The 27585-nt window shown below is 43.1% G+C and overlaps 1 protein-coding gene across 2 annotated transcripts in view; it reads right to left on the reverse strand.

Annotated features, from left to right (window-relative positions):
* LOC124003083 (CMP-N-acetylneuraminate-beta-galactosamide-alpha-2,3-sialyltransferase 2-like) overlaps window positions 1-27585 on the reverse strand; it is a 58775-nt gene that overhangs the window by 20931 nt on the left and 10259 nt on the right. The window lies entirely within an intron of this gene.

The following is a 27585-nucleotide window of genomic DNA, read 5'->3' on the forward strand; positions in this document are numbered from 1 at the left end:
TTGAATCAATACTGAGCCCCCCCCTTTGGGGCCAGACTCAGTGGTACCAGGGATGCAGAATCACTTGCATTGCAATAAGCCAGCCTTCTGACTTCCCTCACTGGGCTGCTGCTGCCTCTGGAGTCAGACCAAGTTCTGAGCCTGCTCTGGAAGTTGACTTTGCTTGGGCAGCCTGTGCCAGAAGCGTCAGCAGCCTTCTCCAATACTCATAGACGTCTAGGTTGTTTCACAAGTTTGAACATCACATTATGGCAGTTTAGCACAGTACAGGACAGTAGTATTATTCAGTAGAGAAGAGTACAGTACGAAACAGTATAGTTAAATTCAGTGGAATACAGTACATTAGAGTAAAGTAGGGTACAATACAGTACACTAATGTACATTTCCTTATTCTACTGTGTACTCTAATGTACTTTACTCTGCTGTGCTCGACTGTACTGTGCAAATCTAAACCAAATATAGATGTCCATGTTTGGGACAAATATAGGCCGATCTGGACCGGATGTCTGTGGACGTTGAAAATCAATGCCGGTGTGGACTGTACCAAAAATAAATGGCTAGTCCGGACCAAAAAAAGTTGCTGCCGTCGGTAAATGCTTAGTGGGTTAGGAATATCTCATTTCAAAACAGGCCATCATAAATTATAATTATTCACGTTTTACCAGTGAAATGTCCATGTCAATCATTTGATCTCAATCAGTTGCATGGGAATATGCATTTAGATCTTAAATTACTGTTTCGTGAGTGAATAAATGCAGATTACACTATAAGCCTTTCTTTGTAAGCCTACTTTGTTTCAATCATCGCATATATCCCGCCTATTGGTGAGCACTGTTCAGTTTTGGCCGCATGAGAAAAACATTGACAGCTTCAGATAAGAAATGACTGAGGATTCTTTGGTGTAACATATTAGAGGCCTATGGTAGAGTATATGCTATTATATCAGGTTTTGTTAGGTAAAATACTAATTCATCATTGTGATATTGCGAGACATTGATTCAGCTTTAATCTAACTTTACTAAACAAGCACCATTGTGAGAAGTGATAATCTTCCACGTTTAATAATAATAATAATGTGATGAGTAGGACTATTAGGTGCAGGCAACAGATCTTGATGATGAGGGTTATTTTAAGCGATTTCAGCGCCCTTCGAATCGTGGTGCTGAAAGGACAGCACCATAACCAAGTGATCACATACAGTGGTTCCACCTTTAAAAGTTGCGAGCTTATGCCGCGGGACTTAGAGGTACCCAGCGTCATGGCTTAATTGCGCCAGACCACAGCAGGGGGGAGTTAGAGCACTCATTTTGCATTTGGGTCCCAAGGTTTTTATATAACCAATCATATTGAGTGGTTCCAATGACGAATTTGACGTTATGCCACCCGTCGCTGTTGACTTTCTTCAGCAAAGATATCTGACAAAAACATTACGGTGGAAGCAAATGTAAGTAATTATAAATTCATAACGAGTCAAGCAAAACATGTACAATTAATTGAGAGGAATATGTTAGTGAGTGTAGAGAAACTATTGTGCATATTTTTTGGTCAAAAAGTTAACTTATGAAAATTGCTATTTAGCAAGTATTTATTCAGTCATATCCAATACCAGGTGTATCAAACTCCATTCTTTGAACTATGCTGTGTCTGTATGCATGTATTACAATTATACACTTAAACAGTGTTTACCACTACCACACATCAATGATTACACATTGTAACTACGCAATAGACTAGAACCGTGATTTAAGTAAAGGCTGATTTGTAATTCATATATACAGAAAAAACAGTATGCTACACTTCCTATGCATATCTAACTCCATCTGCATTAATCTGAGGAGGGTCTCCCAGCCACGTGGACGATTGAAAACAGGGCAGCAAACTTTTTTTGTCACCCCAGTGGTTTAGAGCATATTACTATTTGCCTGTGAATAACCAGACCTTCCAACAAACTTGCTATGCTGAATTATTGACGTACAACCGAAGGTGCTACCATATCCTGTCAGCACGCCCATAAGCGAGCCACTCAGATGGAGAATGATGTATGGAAGAGGGCGAGGAACGAGATGGGAATAACAATCCAGGCTATTTGCTCTGAGACCGGCATAACAATGTAATGAAACAAACAGGGAGCAGGTTTCGAACCCTCAACATTCTAGCCCAAAGACCGGCACGCAATCGACTGTGTCCAAATGTATTAATTGGGGTTGGGGCTGATTGTGGCTAAAAATACTATCAATTGTAATCTTTATCAATGTTTCTAGGATGGGCTATTAGCTGAACAATAGACTATTCAACCTTTACTAAAGAATTGTCTAATAGCCGAGCTAGGTGTGAACCCCCCCAACTTGAGCTAGGTGTGAAACCCCCTCCTCCCCAAGTTGCAACAAATCATTTGTACAGTTGAAGTCAGAAGTTTACATACATTTAGGTTGGAGTCATTAAAACTCGTTTTTCAACCACTCCACAAATGTCTTGTTAACAAACTATAGTTTTGGCAAGTCGGTTAGGACATCTACTTTGTGCATAACAAGACATTTTTTCAACAATTGTTTACAGACAGATTATTTCACTGTATCACAATTCCAGTGGGTCAGAAGATTACATACACAAAGTTGACTGTGCCTTTAAACAGCTTGGAAAATTCTAGAAAATTATGTCATGGCTTTAGAAGCTTCTGCAGGCTAATTGACATCATTTGAGTCAATTGGAAATGTACCTGTGGATGTATTTCACGGCCTACCTTCAAACTCAGTGCCTCTTTGCTTGACATCATGGGAAAATCAAAAGAAATCAGCCAAGTCTTCAGAAGAAAAAATGGTAGACCTCCACAAGCCTGGTTCATCCTTGGGAGCGATTTCCAATTGCCTGAAGGTACCAGGTTCATCTGTACAAACAATAGTACGCAATTATAAACACCATTGCACCATGCAGCCGTCATAGAGCTCAGGAAGAAGACATGTTCTGTCTCCTAGAGATGAATGTACTATGGTGCGAAAAGAGAAAATCAATCCCAGAACAGCAAAAGGACCTTGATACTCGAGGAAACAGGTACAACAGTATCTATATCCACAGTAAAACGAGTCCTATATCGACACAGCCTGAAAGGCCGCTCAGCAAGGAAGAAGCCACTGGTCCAAAACCACCATTAAAAAAAGGCAGACTACGGTTTGCAACTACACATGGGGACAAATATCATATTGTTTGGAGAAATGTCCTCTGGTCTGATGAAACAAAAATAGAACTGTTTGGTCATAATGACCATCGGTATGTTTGGAGTAAAAAGGGGGAGGCTTGCAATTTGAAGAACACCATCCAAACCACGAAGCACAGGGGGGAAGCATCATGTTGTGGGGTGCTTTGCTGCAGGAGGGACTAGTGAACTTCACAAAATAGATGGCTTCATGAGGAAGGAGAATTATGTGGATATATTGAAGCAACATCTCAAGAGATCAGTCAGGAAGTTAAAGCATGGTCGCAAATGGGACTTCCAAATGGACAATGACCCCAAGGACAGCAACGTCAAGGTATTGGAGTGGACATCACAAAGCCCTGGCCTCAATCCCATAGAAAATGTGTGGGCAGAACTGAAAAAGTGTGTGCGAGCAAGGAGGCCTACAAACCTGACTCAGTTACACCAGCTCTGTCTGGAGGAATGGGCCAACATTCACCCAAATTATTGTGGGAAGCTTGTGGAAGGATACCCAAAACGTTTGACCCAAGTTAAACAATTTAAAGGCAATGCTACCAAATACTAATTGAGTATACGTAAACTTCTGACCCACTGGGAATGTGATGAAATATATCTCACATTCTTAAAATAAAGTGGTGATCCTAATTTACCTAAGACAGGGAGTTTTTACTAGGATTAAATGTCAGGAATTGTGAAAAACTGAGTTTAAATGTATTTGGCTAAGGTGTATGTAAACTTCCGACTTCAAATGTATCTACCTTTCCACATCTACCTACACACGGTTAATGTTCTGGGGAGAAAAAAAATAAATATATATATATATATATTTGGTCATGGCTCCCGAGTATCCACTCGGTCTAAGTCACTGCATCTCAATGCAAGAGGCATTACTACAGTCCCTGGTTCGAATACAGGCTGTATTACATCTGACCCTGATTGGGAGTGCCATAGGGCGGTGCACAATCGGCCCAGCGCCATCCGGTTTGGCCGAGATAGGCCGTGATTGTAAATAAGAAATTGTTCTTACCTGACTTGCCTAGTTAAATAAAAGTTCAATTTAAAAACAACTGATGGAAATGCAGCGCAATCATTAGGAGGCGAACAGTGGCTGGTGCTGAAAATGTAAGTGTTGCAAGTGTTGCACACCAACAGATGGAGAAAACCTACACACGAGCAATTCGTTTCAACAATAATCTTCATTTTAATTTGACTTTACATACAAGGCTCTTCGGAGCCTAGACCAATATAAAATAACTTAACTGGCTGAGGTAGCCTAATAGAAGTATGATTTTTTTTATTAGGCCTACTTACAATTGCAACTTGTCAAACATTTTGCATACTATATAAAACAATCATTTAAAGAAAAAAAGTCTGCACGTTTGAACTAAAACAATGTAACTAATAATGAAAAGTGCACATTGGTAAATCCCAAACTCTAAAAGTAATTGGAAAGGTAGATTGTCATGTTTTGTCTTAGATTGTCTTGTCATTATGCTTTCCCTTCTGTTCGTTTCCCCCTGCTGGTCTTATTAGGTTCGTTCCCTTTTTCTATCCCTCTCTCTCCCCCTCCCTCTCTCTCCTCTCTCTATCGTTCCGTTCCTGCTCCCAGCTGTTCCTATTCCCCTAATCATCATTTAGTCTTCCCACACCTGTTCCTTATCTTTTCCCCTGATTAGAGTCCCTATTTCTTCCCTTGTTTTCCGTTCCTGTCCTGTCGGATCCTTGTCTATTGTTCACCGTGCTGTGTCTATGTATTGCCCTGTCGTGTCGTGTTTCCCTCAGATGCTGCGTGGTGAGCAGGTGTCTGAGTCTGCTACGTTCAAGTGCCTTCCCGAGGCAACCTGCAGTTCTTGATCAAGTCTCCAGTCTGTTCTCGTCATTACGAGTAGTATTATGCCTTTTGTTTGTAAAGTAACTTTACTGGATTAAAAACTCTGTTTTCGCCAAGTCGCTTTTGGGTCCTCATTCACCTGCATAACAGAAGGATCCGACCAAGGAATGGACCCAGCGACTACAGATGCTCGTAACACTGCCGTCGAGATCCAAGGAGCCATGCTCGGCAGACACGAGCAGGAATTGTCTGCTGCTCGCCATGCCGTGGAGAACCTGGCCGCTCAGGTTTCCGACCTCTCTGGACAGTTCCAGAGTCTTCGTCTCGTGCCACCTGTTACTTCCTGGCCTGCCGAGCCTCCGGAACCTAGGGTTAATAACCCACCTTGCTACTCCGGGCAGCCCACGGAGTGCCGCTCCTTTCTCACCCAGTGTGATATTGTGTTCTCTCTCCAACCCAACACATACTCTAGCGAGAGAGCTCGGGTTGCTTACGTCATTTCACTCCTTACTGGCCGGGCTCGAGAGTGGGGCACAGCTATCTGGGAGGCAAGGGCTGATTGTTCTAACAATTACCAGAACTTTAAAGAGGAGATGATTCGGGTTTTTGACCGTTCAGTTTTTGGTAGGGAGGCTTCTAGGGCCCTGGCTTCCCTATGCCAAGGTGATCGATCCATAACGGATTACTCTATAGAGTTTCGCACTCTTGCTGCCTCTAGTGACTGGAACGAGCCGGCGCTGCTCGCTCGTTTTCTGGAGGGACTCCACGCAGTGGTCAAAGATGAGATTCTCTCTCGGGAGGTTCCTTCCAGTGTGGACTCTTTGATTGCTCTCGCCATCCGCATAGAACGACGGGTAGATCTTCGTCACCAAGCTCGTGGAAGAGAGCTCGCGTCAACGGTGTTTCCCTGCTCCGCATCGCAACCATCTCCCTCCTCTGGCTCAGAGACTGAGCCCATGCAGCTGGGAGGTATTCGCATCTCGACCAAGGAGAGGGAACGGAGGATCACCAACCGCCTGTGCCTCTATTGCGGATTTGATGGACATTTTGTCAATTCATGTCCAGTAAAAGGCCAGAGCTCATCAGTAAGCGGAGGGCTACTGGTGAGCGCTACTACTCAGGTCTCTTCATCTAGATCCTGTACTACTATGTCGGTCCATCTACGCTGGACCGGTTCGGGTGCTACATGCAGTGCCTTGATTGACTCTGGGGCTGAGGGTTGTTTCATGGACGAAGCATGGGCTCGGAAACATGACATTCCTTTCAGACAGTTAGACAAGCCTACGCCCATGTTTGCCTTAGATGGTAGTCATCTTCCCAGTATCAGATTTGAGACACTACCTTTAACTCTCACAGTATCTGGTAACCACAGTGAGACTATTTATTTTTTGATTTTTCGTTCACCTTTTACACCTGTTGTTTTGGGTCATCCCTGGCTAGTATGTCATAATCCTTCTATTAATTGGTCTAGTAATTCTATCCTATCCTGGAACGTTTCTTGTCATGTGAAGTGTTTAATGTCTGCCATCCCTCCCATTTCTTCTGTCCCCACTTCTCAGGAGGAACCTGGCGATTTGACAGGAGTGCCGGAGGAATATCATGATCTGCGCACGGTCTTCAGTCGGTCCCGAGCCAACTCCCTTCCTCCTCACCGGTCGTATGATTGTAGTATTGATCTCCTTCCGGGGACCACTCCTCCTCGGGGTAGACTATACTCTCTGTCGGCTCCCGAACGTAAGGCTCTCGAGGATTATTTATCTGTGTCTCTGACGCCGGTGTGCCTTCTTCCTCTCCGGCCGGGCGGGGTTCTTTTTTGTTAAGAAGAAGGACGGTACCATAGTGCCTTCTTCCTCATCAGCCTTCGAGATTCTGCAGGGAGCCAGGGTTTACTAAGTTGGACTTTTTACCATCTCGTTAAGAAGGGGGAAGGACGGTACTCCGTTAGGGCATTTTGCCGGGTTCTGCGTGGGTCTCGAGCGCCAGCTGAATGACAATGATGTTCTGAGGTTACATGAATCTTTGTTTTTGTCTATCCGCTGATTTTCCCCTTCAGATGGATTCCGCTTTTAAGGTCTCAAAAGCTGTCAGTGATTGGCCCGGCATTCAGATGGATTCAAGGTCACGTGTCGAGTTGCAGCGCTTTTTAGGTTTCGCTAATTTCTATCGGCGTTTCATTTGTAATTTCGGTCAAGTTGCTGCCCCTCTCACAGCTCTTACTTCTGTCAAGACGTGTTTTAAGTGGTCCGGTTCCGCCCAGGGAGCTTTTGATCTTCTAAAAGAACGTTTTACGTCCGCTCCTATCCTCGTTACTCCTGACGTCACTAGACAATTCATTGTCGAGGTTGACGCTTCAGAGGTAGGCGTGGGAGCCATTCTATCCCAGCGCTTCCAGTCTGACGATAAGGTTCATCCTTGCGCTTATTTTTCTCATCGCCTGTCGCCATCTGAGCGCAACTATGATGTGGGTAACCGTGAACTGCTCGCCATCCGCTTAGCCCTAGGCGAATGGCGACAGTGGTTGGAGGGGGCGACCGTTCCTTTTGTCGTTTGGACAGACCATAAGAACCTTGAGTACATCCGTTCTGCCAAACGACTTAATGCCCGTCAAGCTCGTTGGGCGTTGTTTTTCGCTCGTTTCGAGTCTGTGATTTCTTACCGTCCGGGTAGCAAAAACACCAAGCCTGATGCCTTATCCCGTCTGTTTAGTTCTTCTGTGGCTTCTACTGATCCCGAGGGATTCTTCCTTATGGGCGTGTTGTCGGGTTGACAGTCTGGGGAATTGAAAGACAGGTTAAGCAAGCACTCACGCACACTGCGTCGCCGCGCGCTTGTCCTAGTAACCTCCTTTTCGTTCCTGTTTCCACTCGTCTGGCTGTTCTTCAGTGGGCTCACTCTGCCAAGTTAGCTGGTCATCCCGGTGTTCGAGGCACTCTTGCGTCTATTCGCCAGCGCTTTTGGTGGCCGACTCAGGAGCGTGACACGCGCCGTTTCGTGGCTGCTTGTTCGGACTGCGCGCAGACTAAGTCGGGTAACTCTCCTCCTGCCGGTCGTCTCAGACCGCTCCCCATTCCTTCTCGACCATGGTCTCACATCGCCCTAGACTTCATTACCGGTCTGCCTTTGTCTGCGGGGAAGACTGTGATTCTTACGGTTGTCGATAGGTTCTCTAAGGCGGCACATTTCATTCCCCTCGCTAAACTTCCTTCCGCTAAGGAGACGGCACAAATCATCATCGAGAATGTGTTCAGAATTCATGGCCTCCCGTTAGACGCCGTTTCAGACAGAGGCCCGCAATTCACGTCACAGTTTTGGAGGGAGTTCTGTCGTTTGATTGGTGCGTCCGTCAGTCTCTCTTCCGGGTTTCATCCCCAGTCTAACGGTCAAGCAGAGAGGGCCAATCAGACGATTGGTCGCATACTACGCAGCCTTTCTTTCAGAAACCCTGCGTCTTGGGCAGAACAGCTCCCTGGGCAGAATACGCTCACAACTCGCTTCCTTCGTCTGCTACCGGGTTATCTCCGTTTCAGAGTAGTCTGGGTTACCAGCCTCCTCTGTTCTCATCCCAGCTTGCCGAGTCCAGCGTTCCCTCCGCTCAAGCGTTTGTCCAACGTTGTGAGCGCACCTGGAGGAGGGTGAGGTCTGCACTTTGCCGTTACAGGGCACAGACTGTGAGAGCCGCCAATAAACGCAGGATTAAGAGTCCAAGGTATTGTTGCGGCCAGAGAGTGTGGCTTTCCACTCGCAACCTTCCTCTTACGACAGCTTCTCGTAAGTTGACTCCGCGGTTCATTGGTCCGTTCCGTGTCTCCCAGGTCGTCAGTCCTGTCGCTGTGCGACTGCTTCTTCCGCGACATCTTCGTCGCGTCCATCCTGTCTTCCATGTCCCCTGTGTCAAGCCCTTTCTTCGCACCCCGTTCGTCTTCCCTCCCCCTCCCGTCCTTGTCGAGAGCGCACCTATTTACAAGGTACGTAAGATCATGGACATGCGTTCTCGGGGACGGGGTCACCAATACTTAGTGGATTGGGAGGGTTACGGTCCTGAGGAGAGGAGTTGGGTTCCGTCTCGGGACGTGCTGGACCGTTCACTGATTGATGATTTCCTCCGTTGCCGCCAGGATTCCTCCTCGAGTGCGCCAGGAGGCGCTCGGTGAGTGGGGGGGTACTGTCATGTTTTGTCTTAGATTATCTTGTCATTATGCTTTCCCTTCTGTTCGTTTCCCCCTGCTGGTCTTATTAGGTTCGTTCCCTTTTTCTATCCCTCTCTCTCCCCCTCCCTCTCTCTCCTCTCTCTATCGTTCCGTTCCTGCTCCCAGCTGTTCCTATTCCCCTAATCATCATTTAGTCTTCCCACACCTGTTCCTTATCTTTTCCCCTGATTAGAGTCCCTATTTCTTCCCTTGTTTTCCGTTCCTGTCCTGTCGGATCCTTGTCTATTGTTCACCGTGCTGTGTCTATGTATTGCCCTGTCGTGTCGTGTTTCCCTCAGATGCTGCGTGGTGAGCAGGTGTCTGAGTCTGCTACGTTCAAGTGCCTTCCCGAGGCAACCTGCAGTTCTTGATCAAGTCTCCAGTCTGTTCTCGTCATTACGAGTAGTATTATGCCTTTTGTTTGTAAAGTAACTTTACTGGATTAAAAACTCTGTTTTCGCCAAGTCGCTTTTGGGTCCTCATTCACCTGCATAACATAGATACAAATTATTTGTGACATTGTGGTTACAAGAAAGAATGTAAACAAGATGCTGATACATTCAAATGCGGATGTTTATTTGAACTACATTTTAGTCGCACTTCCACATGTAAAACCTTGCTGAGATGAGCAGCATTGGCGGAGAGCCAGGTGCAGAATGACACATTGAAATGGGTGAGGAATGAGATGCTCACAATCCATGCCAGGCCCCCCTGTGAGCTCTGGAACTTCACCTCCGACAGGCAGAGTCAACATATGTGGCGGGTTCGTCAGGTCGTCGGTTCACCCTGACATTTCATTACATTACATTTAAGTCATTTAGCAGACGCTCTTATCCAGAGCGACTTACAAATTGGTGCATTCACCTTATGACATCCAGTGGAACAGTCACTTTACAATAGTGCATCTAAAACTTAAGGGGGGGGGGTGAGGGATTACTTATCCTATCCTAGGTATTCCTTAAAGAGGTGGGGTTTCAGGTGTCTCCGGAAGGTGGTGATTGACTCCGCTGTCCTGGCGTCGTGAGGGAGTTTGTTCCACCATTGGGGGGCCAGGGCAGCGAACAGTTTTGACTGGGCTGAAAGAGTATTTTCCAGCCCATTTCCATTCCTCTTCTGACAACAGACCAACTGCTCACCAGGCACAGCAAGGGCCGCCCGGACCATTATGCTGTTCTGCCATTCCAAGGACGTGTAACCAAAGAGATAACACGAATGGGCACAGAATACAAACTAGGATGGATCCTGAGGCAAATGTGGCTTACCAGTGAACCTCCATATGTTCATCATTAATATTGTGTCTCAGAAGTTTCTGTCCATGACTGATGCAACCCGAAAAAGCATTAAAGACAGAGTTAATGAGTGCTTGAGGTCACTGAGAAAGTCTGGACATGGCCTGCTCTCCCTTATGTAAGGAATTAGGCACTTTCCCATGTTTACTGCAGTATGTACTGTAAGCTATGTTTACTTGTCTGACTGCACAGTAGCCTAAAACTAATGCAGGTGGCTTATATCTTCAAAATCCTTTAAATGCTTTATTATTCAAATGTAAAAGCATATACTGTACAGTATTTCTTCAGCATCTATGCTTTCATTAATAAAGTAAAAATACTCATTCAAAATGCTGATGTTTATTTAGTTATGGATTCATAACAAATAACTATGGGAATAAATATCACTGAATGACAGAAATATTGGAAACAAATAGTTGCTTATTGGAAAATACTCTTTCAAACACATGGTCACATTGTACAGTGCCATTATGGTTATTAGCAGAGCTATATTTTGACCTTTATAAATATTATTTTTGGCCTTTATTCAGATTACAATCACTCACTGTTTTTTAAAACAAAATAACCTCCAAAATATCGTTATATATAGCCTTCCAGCTGATTACGTCCTTTTCAGCACCGTTTCGCGCTGCTCTGAGACAAGCATGGAGAAATGAAAAATGTTAAATTATTATTATTCCTTGATATTATTAAATTGTGTGGGATAGGGGGCAGCATTTTCACTTTTGGATGAATAGCGTGCCCAGAGTGAACTGCCTCCTACTCAGTCCCAGATGCTAATATATGCATATTATTATTAGTATTAGAGGTCGACCAATTCATCAGAATGGCCGATTAATTAGGGCCGATTTCAAGTCTTCATAACATTTTTTTTATATACCTTTATTTAACTAGGCATGTCAGTTAAGAACACATTCTTAATCTCAATGACGGCCTAGGAACGGTGGGTTAACTGCCTTGTTCAGGGGCAGAACGACAGATGTTCACCTTGTCAGCTCAGGGGATCCAATCTTGCAACCTTACTGTTAACTAGTCCAACGCTATAACCACCTGCCTCTCGTTGAATGCAGTAGAAGCCAAGGTAAGTTGCTAGCCAGCATTAAACTTATCTTATAAAAAACAATCAATCATAATCACTAGTTATAACTACACATGGTTGATGATATTACTAGTTTATCTAGCGTGTCCTGCGTTGCATATAATCGATGCAACGCTGGGGGATGATTTAACAAAAGCGCTTTTGCGAGAAAAAAAAAACAATCGTTGGACGACTGTACCTAACCATAAACACTAATGCCTTTCTTAAAATCAATACACAGAAGTATATAATTTTAAACCTGCATATTTAGGTAAAATAAATCCAGGTTAGCAGGCAATATTAACCAGTTGAAATTGTGTCACTTCTCTTGCGTTCATTGCATGCAGAGTCAGGGTATATGCAACAGTTTGGGCCCCTTGGCTCATTACAGCAGGGTAGCCTAGTGGTTAGAGCGTTGGACTAGTGACCGGAAGGTTTAAAGTTTAAATCCCTCAACTGACAAGGTACAAATCTGTTGTTCTACCCCTGAACAGGCAGTTACTGTTCCTAGGCTGTCATTGAAAATAAGAATTTGTTCAAAATTGACTAAATAAAAGTGAAAAATGGTGAACTCATTTGACAGAACATTATGTAATTATGACATTGAAGGTTGTGCAATGTAACAAGAGTATTTAGACTTAGGGATGCCACCTGTTAGAGAAAATACCGAAGGGTTCCGTATTTCACTGAAATAATAAACGTTTTGTTTTCGAAATGATAGTTTCCGGATTCGACCATATTAATGACCTAAGGCTCGTATTTCTGTGTGTTATGTTATAATTAAGTCTATGATTTGAAAGAGCAGTCTGACTGAGTGATGGTAGGCAGCAGCAGGCTCATAAGCATTCATTCAAACAGCACTTTCGTGCGTTTTGCCAGCAGCTCTTCGCAAGCACAGCGCTGTATATGACTTCAAGCCTATCAGCCTAATGGCTGGTGTAACCGATGTGAAATGGCTAGCTAGTTAGCGGGGTGCGCACTAATAGCGTTTCAAACATCACTCGCTCTGAGACCTGGAGTAGTTATTCCCCTTGCTCTGCAAAGGCTGCGGCTTTTGTGGAGCGATGGGTAACGCTGCTTCAAGTGTGGTTGTTGTCGATGTGTACCTGGTTCGAGCCCAGGTAGGGGCGAGGAGAGGAACGGAAGCTATACTGTTACACTGGCAATACTATAGTGCCTAAAAGAACATCCAATAGTCAAAGGTATATGAAATACAAATTGTAGAGAGAAATAGTCCTATAAATACTATATTAACTACAACCTAAAACCTCTTACCTTGGAATATTGGAGTCTCATGTTAAAAGGAACCACCAACTTTCATATGTTCTCATGTTCTGAGCAAGGAACTCAAACGCTAACTTTTTTACATGGCACATATTGCACTTTTACTTCTCCAACATTTTGTTTTTGCATTATTTAAACCAAATTGAACATGTTTCATTATTTATTTGAGGCTAAATTGATTTTGATTGATGTATTATATTAAGTTAAAATAAGTGTTCATTCATTATTGTTGTAATTGTCATTATTACAAACAAATAAATAAAAATCAGCTGATTAATCGGTATCTGCTTTTTTTGGTCCTCCAATAAATCAGTATCGGCGTTGAAAAATCATAATCGGTCGACCTCGAATTAGTATTGGATAGAAAACACTCTGAAGTTTCTAAAACTGTTTGAATGATGTCTGTGAGTATAACAGAACTCATATGGCAGGCAAAAACCTGAGAAAAAATCCAAACATGAAGTGAGAAATCTGAGGTTTGTAGTTTTTGAACTCACCCCTATCGAATACACAGTGGGATATGGGTTATTTTGCACTTCCTAAGGCTTCCACTAGATGTCAACCGTCTTTAGAACATTGTTTCAGGCAGCTCATGTGAAGGGGGGCCGGATGGGAGCTGTTTGACTAAGGGGTCTGCCTACAGCCTCGTGCTTTCACTTGAGAGGTAGCTCTCCACTAGTTCCAAAACATGCAGTGATATTGCAGAGAGCCACATGAATTTATTATTATTTTTTAATTTTACCTTTATTTAACCAGGCAAGTCAGTTAAGAACATATTCTTATTTTCAATGACGGCCTGGGAACAGTGGGTTAACTGCCTGTTCAGGGGCAGAACACCCATCCGTAGCACGCGCTCCAGCAGGTGTATCTCACTGATCATCCCTAAAGCCAACACCTCATTTGGCCGCCTTTCGTTCCAGTACTCTGCTGCCTGTGACTGGAACGAACTGCAAAAATCGCTGAAGTTGGAGACTTTTATCTCCCTCGCCAACTTCAAACATCAGCTATCCGAGCAGCTAACCGATCGCTGCAGCTGTACATAGTCTATTGGTAAATAGCCCACCCATTTTCACCTACCTCATCCCCATACTGTTTTTATACTGTTTTTTATTTATTTACTTTTCTGCTCTTTTGCACACCAATATCTCTACCTGTACATGACCATCTGATCATTTATCACTCCAGTGTTAATCTGCAAAATTGTATTATTCGCCTACCTCCTCATGCCTTTTGCACACATTGTATATAGACTGCACATTTTTTTCTACTGTGTTATTGACTTGTTAATTGTTTACTCCATGTGTAACTCTGTGTTGTCTGTTCACACTGCTATGCTTTATTTTGGCCAGGTCGCAGTTGCAAATGAGAACTTGTTCTCAACTAGCCTACCTGGTTAAATAAAGGTGAAATAAAAAAATAAAAAAATAAAAAAAGAACGACAGATTTGTACCTTGTCAGCACGGGGGTTTGAACTCGCAACCTTCCGGTTACTAGGTCCAACGCTCTAACCACTAGGCTACGCTGCCGCCTCAGTATTCACAGAAATACCCATAAAAAATGTTGATGAAAATACAACTATTATACATGGAACCTTCCCATGTTTACAGTATGTATTGTAGTCTATGTTTACTAGTCAGGCTGCACAGTAGCCTAATAAACAAATGCAGGTGGCTTATATCTTATATCTTCTTATATCTTAAAAGCATATACTGTACAGTACTGTATTTCTTCATCAGCATCTTTATGCTTTCTTAATAAAATAATGATACAAATACTCTTTCAAAATGCAGATGTTGATTTAGTTATGGATCCATAACAAATTACTATGGGAATAAATATCACTGATTTACAGAAATATTGTCTAATGGAGGCAAACAATTTAGAATCCTCCAATCCTCTTATGCTGTAGCCCACTTCCGACCGTCACATTGTACAGCGCCATATTTTCCATTCCATCCTAACGGAAATCCTGAGGGTTTCGTATATCGTTTTTCTACAATTAGAAACACCATAATATTAATCTAATTAATTTAGCCACATTTCTTAAGAATTAATCCCATATACTATGTTATTACAAAAAAGGTTTTAAATTCTCTGGTAATGCCAATATGGAAGACTATCAAATGCTTCTCAAAGATGCCCTCTGGTGGTCAAACTAGCACTATCTTGCATTAACAGAAAAAATGGCTGACATAACGTGCAACAGAAGTACGACGCAACTTTTAAAGGAGGAAACACTATCGTTCTGGGTTCCACTGCACAAGACCTTTTCATAGACCTTTATGAACATCAAGGCAGACACAGTGAATTTGTATCCTAGATCGCATTGGTGTGATTAAGGTTCATGCGGTGGATGTTTGTCTGCATACGCAATAGGAGGTGTTATGTTTCTGTAAGCTAAGTACTCGGACAATTGGGCGAGTTCAAGTGTGTCGTACATGAGTCCCAAGTCCACAACAAACTGTTTTGAGGACAGCCATTTTAGCAGCCCCTGGGAGTTCCGTCTGTGGCATTTCTTGCTACGTCGGATTTGGACCGCTCAAAGTCAACGGGCCTCTGCACATGCCTACATCATTCATGGCACCAACAGAGAGAGAGAAGACAAGTAAAAGGTGGTTTCTTCCCTACCTATAGGCTACTATAGCCTACAAATTTACTTTGTTTCTCATTCTACCGTTTTTATGACATTTTTGTGGTAATTAAATCAAATTTAAGATGTATAAGAATACATTTTCCAGAAATATTTTACCAGCTCTGTGTATTCTCTAATTGAACAAATTGAGGGAGCGCTGCTCCCCCGCGCTACTGTTGCACTACATCCCTGCTCCCCACCTAGCCTCTGGCTGCCAGGCTAAAGTGGGTTTGCAGGGATAATTCAGAGATCAGCTGATCCTCAGCTGATGCAGTAGAAGAGTTATGTTAGATGAGATCATATCGGTTTATGTCTGTCCTCTCTGGTCCTGCTGGAGACCAAACTCCTGGAGATCTTATCCTCAGAAGAGCGCAGCAAAAGTAACCCAGTCAGCAAACCAGCAGGCCCAGGCCCACACACTTCACAGGAGGTTGGTGGCACCTTAATTGGGGAGAATGGGCTAGTGGTAATGACTGGAGTGGAATTGTAACAAATACATCAAACAAATGGTTTTCAGGTGTTTGATGCCATTCCATTTGCTCCATTCCGGACATTATTATGAGCCTTTCTCCCTTCAGCAGCCTCCTGTACTTCACATTCATTATGCAATCAAATGAAGGCAGGAAACCCTGAATTACAGGGCCAGGGCAAGAGAAAACACCCACATGGGGATACACAGGGCATCACAGCAGTCTGCTATCTATGTGCCCAGGAATATACACTTATGCTTAAAAGCAGTAGCTACTACAAGATTATAGGATATAAAAAAATACTGTATACAATTCTGATTATCTGGAAAATGTGTGAAATGCTTGATAATGTATTCAAATATTGACTGGCTTTCATCAAGCTGCCCACTCAAGAAAAAGCTTCGAACTGTAACTCGTGCCTGCAACCTGATTCAGGTTGATCAGTCAACCTACCAGGGTAACCTGATCAGTCAAACTACCAGGGTAATTACAAACTGCACAGGAATTAAATCATCAACCTATATTGATCACATTTTCAGTAATGCTGCAGCAATTTGCTTTAAATCAGTATCCAAATCCATCAGATGTAGTGATCACAATTTGGTAGCTATATCTAGGAAAACCAAAGTTCCAAAGGATGGGTCATACAATAAGTTTTGTAGTGATTCCTATGTTGTTGATATAAAGAATATTTGTTGGTCTGTGGTGTGTAATGACCAACCAGATGCTGCACTTATTTATGAAAATGATTCCAGTTACTAATAAGCATGCACCCATTAAGAAAAATTCCTCATCAATCCCCATGGATTGCCTCATCACCATGAAAGGGATGAGGCAAAAGGAATGGCAAATAAGTCTGTCTGTACAGCCGATTGGCAAACGTACTGCAAATTGAGAAATCATTTGACTAAACTGAATAAAAAGAAGAAGAAACTATACTATAAAACAAAGATACATTCTATAAAGATTGACAGTAAAAAGCTTTGGAGCACCTTAAATGACATTTTGGGCAAAAAGACAAACTCAGCTCCAGCATTCATTGAATCAGATGGCTCATTCATCCCAAAACCCACTGATATTACCAATTACTTTAATGATTTTTTCATTGGCTAGATTAGCAAATTTAGGCATAACATGCCAGCAACAAACACAAACGCTGACTCTACACATCCAAGTATAACTGATCAAATTATGAAAGACAAGGACTGTAATTTTGAATTCCGTAAAGTGAGTGTGGAAGAGGTGAAAAATGTGTCTATGAACAATCACAAGCCACTCTTATTTGCCATATCTTCAATCTAAGCCTACTAGAATGTGTGTGCCCTCAGGCATAGAGGGAAGCAGAAGTTATTCTGCTACCCAAGAATAGTAAAGGCCCATTTACTTGCTCAAAAAGCAGCCTGTTACCAACCCGTACTAAACTTTTAGACCAGATACAATGCAATTTCACTTAAACAAATTGATAACAGACTTTCAGCATGCTTATAGGGAAGGACATTCAACAAGCACGGACGGCACTTACACAAATGACTGATGATTGGCTGAGAGAGAAATGTTTTGTTAGAGTTCAGTGAGGTTTTTGACATTATCAATCATAGTCTGCTGATGGAAAAACGTATGTGTTATGGCTTTACACCCCCTGCTATATTATGGATAAAGAGTTACCTGTAACAGAACACAGAGGGTGTTCTTTAATGGAAGCCTCTCCTAGATAATCCAGGTAGAATCAGGAATTCCCCAGGGCAGCAGTCTAGTCCCCTTACATTTGAATCTTTACCACATTTACCAATTTGTGTAAAGCCATTATGTCTATGTATGCGGATGACTCAACACTATACACGTCAGCTACTACAGCGAGTGAAATGACTGCAACACTAAACAAAGACCTGCAGTTAGTTTCACAATGGGTGGCAAGGAATAAGTTGGTCCTAAATATTTTAGAAACTAAAAGCATTGTATTTGGAACAAATCATTCACTAAACCCTAAACCTCAACTAAATCTTGAAATAAATCATGTGGAAATTGAGCAAGTTGAGGTGACTAAACTGCTTGGAGTAACCCTGGATTGTAAACTGTCATGGTCAAAACATATTGATACAACAGTAGCTAAGATGGGGAGAAGACTATCAATAATAAAGCGCTGGTCTACCTTCTTAACAACACTATCAACAAGGCAGGTCCTACAGGCTCTAGCTTTGTCGCACCTGGACTACTGTTCAGTCTTGTGGTCAGTTGCCACAAAGAGGGACTTAGGAAAATTGCAATTGGCTCAGAACAGGGCAGCACGGCTGGCCCTTGGATGTACACAGAGAGCAAACATTAATAATATGCATGTCAACCTCTCCTGGCTCAAAGTAAACTGTCAAAACATGGTAAAAACATGTTGATACAACAGTAGCTAAGATGCAGAGAAGTTTGTCTGTAATTTAACAACACTATCAACAAGGCAGGTCCTACAGGCCCTAGTTTCTACCTTCTTAACAACACTATCAACAAGGCAGGTCCTACAGGCCCTAGTTTCTACCTTCTTAACAACACTATCAACAAGGCAGGTCCTACAGGCCCTAGTTTTGTCGCACCTGGACTACTAAGATTGTATAACTGCCTTAATTTTGCTGGACCCCAGGATGTTTACAATTGGCTCAGAACAGGGCACCCCGGCTGGCCCTTAAATGTACACGGAGAGCTAACATTGATAAAATTATAAAAGAGACTGACTTCATCACTACTTGTTTTTGTAAGAAGCGTTGACTTGCTGAATGCACCACAGTGTCTGTTTAAACTACTAACACAGCTCGGACACACATGCATACTCCACAAGACATGGGTTGGCGCCCCCCCTTGGGTTGTGCCGTGGCGGAGATCTTTGTGGGCTATACTCGGCCTTGTCTCAGGATGGTAAGTTGGTGGTTGAAGATACCCTCTAGTGGTGTGGGGGCTGTGCTTTGGCAAAGTGGGTGGGGTTATATCCTTCCTGTTTGGCCCTGTCCGGAAGTGTCATCGGATGGGGTCACAGTGTCTCCTGACCCCTCCTGTCTCAGCCTCCAGTATTCATGCTGCAGTAGTTTATGTGTCGGGGGGGCCAAACAGGAAGGAGCCCAAAAATATCATTTTTGGGCTCATCTGTAAAAGAGACCACAGTCTCAAAATGACTCCATGTCACAATAAAATACTGTGTGATCCTCAGTAAGGCTGTGTGTGGTACTGGCTAAAACATTTGACATGAACTTGTCAGTTTGTTATATCTGGAGTACTTCTCCTGTCCTATCCGGTGTCCTGTGTGAATTTAAATATGCTCTCTCTAATTCTCTCTCTCTCTCTGAGGACCTGAGCCCTAGGACCATGCCTCAGGACTACCTGACATGATGACTCCTTGCTGTCCCCAGTCCACCCCCCCCCCACCCCCCCCCCCCCCACATAGCCTGGTTCCTCTCTAGATTTCTATCTAGGTTTTGGCCTTTCTAGAGAGTTTTTCCTAGCCACCGTGCTTCTACACCTGCATTGCTTGCTGTTTGGGGTTTTAGGCTGGGTTTCTGTACAGCACATTGAGATATCAGCTGATGTACGAAGGGCTATATAAATACATTTTATTTTATTTGATGCCACCAAAGGTCTTTTCACAATCCCCAAGTCAAGAACAGACTATGGGAGGCGCACAGTACTACATAGAGCCATGTCTACATGGAACTCTATTCCACATAAGGTAACTGATGCAAGCAGTAGAATCATATTTATAAAACATACACCTTATGGAACAGCAGGACTGAAGAGAAAAAACACACACACAGGCACAGACACACATACACATGATAAGACACGCACTCTACACATACTTACACCTGGATTTTGTATTGTAGATATGTGGTACTAGAGTAGTGGCCTGAGGGAACACACTTAATGTGTTGTGAAAAGTGTAATGAAATTTAATGACATGTAATGTTTTAAATTGTATACAGCATAACTACCTTAATGTTGCTGGACCCCAGGAAGAGTAGCTGCTGCCTTGGCGGGAGGCTATATTAGGTTGTAATACACATACATTGCATTCGGAAAGTACCTGGACTACTCACACCTTCACTTCTTCCCCATTTTGTTGCGTTACAGCCTCATTCTAAAATGTATTAAATACATTTTTTCCCTCATCAATCTACACACAATGACACGTTGAAAACAGTTTTTTTGAAATGTTTGCTAATTTCTGAAAAATAAAATATCTTGGGAATATATATCTTATTTACATAAGTATTCAAACCCTTTGCTATGAGACTCTTAATTGAGCCAGGTGAATTCTGTTTCCATTGATCATCCTTGAGATGTTTCTACAACTTGGAGTCCACCGGTAGTAAATTCAATTGATTGGACATGATTTGCAAAGGCACACACCGGTCTATATAAGGTCCCACAGTTGACAGTGCATGTCAGAGCAAAAACCAAGCCATGAGGTCAAAGGAATTGTCCGTAGGAGCAGATCTGGGGATGGGTAAAATGTCTGCAGCATTGAAGGTCCCCAAGAACACAGTTGCCTCCATCATTCTTAAATGGAAGAAGTATGGAACCACCAAGACTCTTCATAGAGCTGGCTGCCCGGCCAAACTAAGCCATTGGGGGAGAAGGGTGTTGACCAAGATCCCGATGGTTACTCTGACAGAGCTCAAGAGTTCCTATGTGGAGATGGGAAAACAACCATCTCTGCAACACTCCACCAATCAAGTCTTTATGGTAGAGTGGTCAGACGGAAGCCATTCCTCAGTAAAAGGCACATGACAGCCAGCTTGGAGTTTGTCAAAAAGGCACCTAAAGGACTCAGGACATCAGACTGGGGCAAAGGTTCACCTTCTAACAGGACAACTACCTTAAGCACACAGCCAAGACAACGCATGAATGGCTTCGGGACAATTGTCTGAATGCCCTTGAGTGGCCCAGCCCGGACTTGACTCTGTAGAGACCTGAAAATAGCTGTGTAGTGACGCTCCCCATCCACACTGAGAGCATCTGCAGAAGAGAATGGGAGAAACTCCTCAAATACAGGTGTGCCAAGCTTGTAACGTCATACCCAAGAAGACTTGAGGCTGTAATCGCTGCCAAATGTGCTTCAACAAAGTACTGAGTAAAGGATCTGAATACTTATGTAAATGTGACATTTCAGGTCAGTATTGAATGTGGGGGAAAAAATCTAAAAACCTGTTTTTACTTTGTCATTATGGGGTGTTGTGTGAAGCTTGACGAGGGGGAAAAACTATTTAAATCATTTTAGAATAAGGCTGTAACATGACAAAATTTGGAAAAAGTGAAGGGGTATGAATACTTTCCAAATGCACTGTATGTGTATTATTTTTATTAATACAAATAGAAGATTATCACTTCTCACAATGTTGCTTGTTTAGTAAAGTTAGATTAAAGCTGAATCAATGTCTCGCAAGATCACAATTTATTAGTATTTTACATAACTGAATATAATAGCATATACTGTAGCATTGTATACCTATAATATGTTACAACAAAAACACCTCCTCAGTCATTTTCTATCTGAAGGTTTCAATGTTTTCCTCATGCAGCCAAAACTGAACAGCGGGCATCAATAGGCAGAATATATGCTTGGATTGGAATTTTTTAAATAAAATAGGTCTACAATAAACTGATATTATAGACTACAATAGGCTACTAAATACAATTTCCAGTGGCACACTGACTCACCTAATGATGAAGACATAGGCTACTACTCACGGTGATGGCCAATAGGCTATTAGCAAGTGGAGCATATCTCAAGATGAGCGAGCTACTTTGACCAACAGTGCTGCTGTTCGGAAAAAAATTGAGAGTTGAGAAGAAAGTATTCTATTGGTCTTCTCTTTCCAGCAGTAGGCATTTGCTTTCCAAACTCTACGTTTTCCCACGATTGTATTTTGTATTTTGACATTTGAAAAAGGCAAACAGACAGCCACAACCAACCATAGAAATATAATCTATAGATAGCAGTTCCCATTCAAGTGCACCCATTAGTCTAACACTCAACTTGGCAGGGTAAGAGGGTAATTAATTATGGCTGCAATCCCCGTACAGGGATCAACATCAGGGGAAATTTCAGAGTGACAATTAGAAATACAACGTCATAACATTAAACATTCTTGAAAATGCAAGTGTCTTACATCCTTCAAAAGATTAGGATCTTGGTAATCAAACTACGTTTTCAGATTTAAAATAGCTATTACAGAGAACATAGATACCATGCTTTTGTTTGAGAAGAGCAATCAACAACAGAAACATTTTCCGCCATGACAGTTTTTACACATTCACATCTGAAGGTTAAATTATGACGTACATTCTGATATCTTGCTCTTATTTCTCTTCCTGAGGGTCCCAGTGATCAAATGAAGTGCCGTTTTCTTTGATAAAAAAAAAATTTATAGCCGAAATCGAAACATTTTGTAACCCGTTTGTGCCGTGAATTCCATTTCTATCAATTTTATACGGAGTATTCGACGAAAATTACACACAGTAAACCATGGTTTATCTACCGTAATTTCCGGACTATAAGCCGCTACTTTTTTCCCATGCGTTGAACCTCGCGGTTTATACAATGACGCGGCTAATTTATGGATTTTTCCCGCTTTCACAAGATTCATGCCGCCAAAAAACTGAGCACCGTCACATAATGTGACGTAAATCGAGCGCGCTCAAACTTCCCATCATTCTGATTACGGTAGTCATTTTGTCACTTTCATCATGGCAAAGACATGGAGAAATGCATATGATGCAGCTATCAAGTTGAAGGCGATCGATCTGGCTGTTGGAAAAGGAAATAGAGCTGCTGACAGTGTGGAGCATTGTCAAAAAATCCACTATCATCAACAGGTTTCGAAAGGCTGGACTGCTGCGTGTTGAAGAGGGCAGCGATCCAACATCGGATGAAGCAATTCTGAGGCTATTCAACTCCGACACCGAAGGAGATGACTTCAGTGGTTTCAGTGCACAGGAGGAGGAAGATAGTGACCAATGACTTTCTTGGTAGGCTACTGTTGTAACAAAAATTAAAGCCGTGTTTCGTTAAAGCCTATTTATTTTTGTTACAATCCGTGTTTCGTTAAAGCCTATTTATTTTTGTTACAAGCCGTGTTTTGTTTAAAGGCTGTGTAAAGTTAATTTGTTTCAATGTACCGGTAGGCACATGCGGTTTATAGACAAGTACGGCTTATTTATGTACAAAATACATCTTTTTTAATAATTCAGTGGGTGCGGTTTATATTCAGGTGCGCTTAATAGTCCAGCAATTACGGTAGTCATGGTTGGTTTCAGTGCATTCCTCTGCTTGTTTGCAACACAGCCAAACATCATTGTTTTTTTTTGCGGGGAGTATTGACTGAAGTGAACTGATTTGAAGACAACGAGCAATGACTACCTTGCGCACCAATAATTTTAGCCAAGCTTCGTTGATTGACTGTAATTTCTGCCCAATGACCACTGATCTACTTGAAATCTAGATGGGTAGATAGCTAATGAGCTGAGGTAAATGCCAGTATGTAATGTTTTTGGGTTGGACCACCATCTCTTGTTTGTAAATGCACACGTAACGAACTCCATTCTTGCCTTGACTATCAGAGGAGTTACTGTGACGCTTGTTACGCACTGCAGTATTTTGTAAAGTTGTATTTTCAACGATTTCATTGAAGATATCATGGCGAATAAATCAGGAAAAGTGAAGTCAAAGTCTAAGTATACAGATTTGCACCAGATTATAGAAGAGATTGATCTGGAAAGTGAGACAGATTTTTTGTTTGAGGAATCTTTGAGTGTTATAATATATATATATATATATATATATATATATATATATATATATATATATATATATATATATATATATATATATATATATATACTGTATTTTGCAATTTGCAATGAGATGTGTGGTTTGTGTGTGTGTGTGTGTGTGTGTGTGTGTGTGTGTGTGTGTGTGTGTGTGTGTGTGTGTGTGTGTGTGTGTGTGTGTGTGTGTGTGTGTGTGTGTGTGTGTGTGTGTGTGTGTGTGTGTGTGTGTGTGTGTGTGTGTGTGTGTGTTGGTTTGTTTGGGTGTGTGTGCATATATACACTGCTCAAAAAAATAAAGGAACCACATTTGGGCAACTTGTGTGGAACACCTGGGTGACTTCATGCTAAATGTCATGTAGCTCGTCCGTTCCTGCAGTTATCAGTTTGAAACTTTGCACACCTACAGTTGCCCTCTTGTGTTATCCATCAAAATTATCGCCAGCATCCTATCTGACTGTGTGGCTATTCTAGTACATGTGAAAGATGATGCTACAACAATACAAAACAGAAAACGTATGCTCTTTCTTTCTCTTTTCTTCCACCAGATCTACTGTGTTATATTCTTACATTCAATTAACATTTCCACAAACGTCAGAATGTTTCCATTCAAATGATACCAAGAATATGCATATCCTTGCCTCTGGGGCTGAGCTACAGGCAGTTAGATTAGGGTATGTCTTCAGGCAGAAATTGAGAACAAAGGGATGCAGCCATTACAGGTTTTAAGGAGATCCTCCCCTACTTTTGTCCACGTTGGCTTGTGAACCCACAACCGTCTGGGCGCCATAAAAATTCCTGCATTGCCATGTAATGCTTACAAGACCAATAAGAGTTTCTAAACGGCATATCTAAGGCTCTAGGCTGTCCAAGAAGTGGGGGTAAATGGTAGACATGTTCCCTGCTATCCACTTGTTTTAATTATTATTTTGGGTATAGGAGAGGGTGTTCAGGGAGGATTTAGGTAAAATATATTTAGCTGAAGGGAGGTCCATCCATTTCATTTCAGAAAAGGTCCGATATTCTCCATGTAACCCTTATTATAAAAAACGTTCACTCCCTTATAATTTCCGTCATTTGTTTGTCAACTTGTCTATAATTAGACACATGCAGCTTCTCTTCTTCTATTATACACTGAGTGTAGAAAACATTAAGGACATCTGCACTTTCCATGACACACAGACCAGGTGAATCCAGGTGAAAGCTATGATCCCATATTGATGTCACCTGTTAAATCCACTTCAATCCATGTAGATGAAGGGGAGGAGACAGGTTAAAGGATGGCAGATTTAAGTGCCTTTGAACAGGGTATGGTAGTAGGTGCAACGGTTTGTGACAAGAACTGCAACGCTGCTGGGTTTTTCACGCTCAACAGTTTCCTGTGTGTATCAAGAATGGTCCACCACCCAAAGGACACCTAGCAAACTTGACACAACTGTGGGAAGCATTGGAGTCAAAATGGGCCAGAAGACTAAAGGGTTTTAGAAGACTAAAACCCTTGCTCACCTGAATGTCATAAATTGATAGAATGAACGCTTCAATCTAGTTAACATCTGTAAAGTTATGTCATCCATGCTTCTTTTATGGAGCAATGACGTTTGGGACCGGGGAGAAAATGCAATTAACCTCTTGCTCCTACCTGGCACGCAGGCGTCCCATCTAGAGCTCTGGAAATGCAAATACGCTACGCTAAATGTTAATAGTATTAGTTAAAACTCAAACGTTCATTAAAATACACATGCAGGGTATTGAATTAAAGCTACACTCGTTGTGAATCCAGGCAACTAGTCAGATTTTTAAAATGCTTTTCGGCGAAAGCATGAGAAGCTATTGTCTGATAGCATGTAACACCCCAACACCCCACACCAAAGACCTGCAGGGGACGTAAACAAAATAATTAGCATAGTCGTCGCTACACAAACCGCACAAATAAAATATAAAACATTCATTACCTTTGACCATCTTCTTTGTTGGCACTCCTAGATGTCCCATAATCACTATTGGGTCTTTTTTTCGATTAAATCAGTCCATATATAGCCTAGATATTGATCTATGAAGACTATGTGATAAACGGAAAAAATAGCGTTTCATAACCTTCTCCTCCCTCCTGAATCCTCCTCCCCCTCCCCCCCTCCTCCCTCTCTGCAGATGACTTCGTCAACCATTTTGAAAAGAAGGTCGACGACATCCGATCCTCGTTTGCTAAGTCAAATGACACCGCTGGTTCTGCTCACACTGCCCTACCCTGTGCTCTGACCTCTTTCTCCCCTCTCTCTCCAGATGAAATCTCGCGTCTTGTGACGGCTGGCCGCCCAACAACCTGCCCGCTCGACCCTATCCCCTCCTCTCTTCTCCAGACCATTTCCGGAGACCTTCTCCCTTACCTCACCTCGCTCATCAACTTATCCCTGACCGCTGGCTACGTCCCTTCCGTCTTCAAGAGAGCGAGAGTTTCACCCCTTCTGAAAAAACCTACACTCGATCCCTCCGATGTCAACAACTACAGACCAGTATCCCTTCTTTCTTTTCTCTCCAAAACTCTTGAATGTGCCGTCCTTGGTCAGCTCTCCCGCTATCTCTCTCAGAATGACCTTCTTGATCCAAATCAGTCAGGTTTCAAGACTAGTCATTCAACTGAGACTGCTCTTCTCTGTATCACGGAGGCGCTCCGCACCGCTAAAGCTAACTCTCTCTCCTCTGCTCTCATCCTTCTAGACCTATCGGCTGCCTTCGATACTGTGAACCATCAGATCCTCCTCTCCACCCTCTCCGAGTTGGGCATCTCCGGCGCGGCCCACGCTTGGATTGCGTCCTACCTGACAGGTCGCTCCTACCAGGTGGCGTGGCGAGAATCTGTCTCCTCACCACGCGCTCTCACCACTGGTGTCCCCCAGGGCTCTGTTCTAGGCCCTCTCCTATTCTCGCTATACACCAAGTCACTTGGCTCTGTCATAACCTCACATGGTCTCTCCTATCATTGCTATGCAGACGACACACAATTAATCTTCTCCTTTCCGCCTTCTGATGACCAGGTGGCGAATCGCATCTCTGCATGTCTGGCAGACATATCAGTGTGGATGACGGATCACCACCTCAAGCTGAACTTCGGCAAGACGGAGCTGCTCTTCCTCCCGGGAAGGACTGCCCGTTCCATGATCTCGCCATCACGGTTGACAACTCCATTGTGTCCTCCTCCCAGAGCGCTAAGAACCTTGGCGTGATCCTGGACAACACCCTGTCGTTCTCAACTAACATCAAGGCGGTGGCCCGTTCCTGTAGGTTCATGCTCTACAACATCCGCAGAGTACGACCCTGCCTCACACAGGAAGCGGCGCAGGTCCTAATCCAGGCACTTGTCATCTCCCGTCTGGATTACTGCAACTCGCTGTTGGCTGGGCTCCCTGCCTGTGCCATTAAACCCCTACAACTCATCCAGAACGCCGCAGCCCGTCTAGTGTTCAACCTTCCCAAGTTCTTTCACGTCACCCCGCTCCTCCGCTCTCTCCACTGGCTTCCAGTTGAAGCTCGCATCCGCTACAAGACCATGGTGCTTGCCTACGGAGCTGTGAGGGGAACGGCACCTCAGTACCTCCAGGCTCTGATCAGGCCCTACACCCAAATAAGGGCACTGCGTTCATCCACCTCTGGCCTGCTCGCCTCCCTACCACTGAGGAAGTACAGTTCCCGCTCAGCCCAGTCAAAACTGTTCGCTGCTCTGGCTCCCCAATGGTGGAACAAACTCCCTCACGACGCCAGGACAGCGGAGTCAATCACCACCTTCCGGAGACACCTGAAACCCCACCTCTTTAAGGAATACCTAG

The sequence above is a fragment of the Oncorhynchus gorbuscha genome, linkage group LG18 (genome assembly GCF_021184085.1).
Source record: "Oncorhynchus gorbuscha isolate QuinsamMale2020 ecotype Even-year linkage group LG18, OgorEven_v1.0, whole genome shotgun sequence".
NCBI classification, from domain to species: Eukaryota; Metazoa; Chordata; class Actinopteri; order Salmoniformes; family Salmonidae; genus Oncorhynchus; species Oncorhynchus gorbuscha.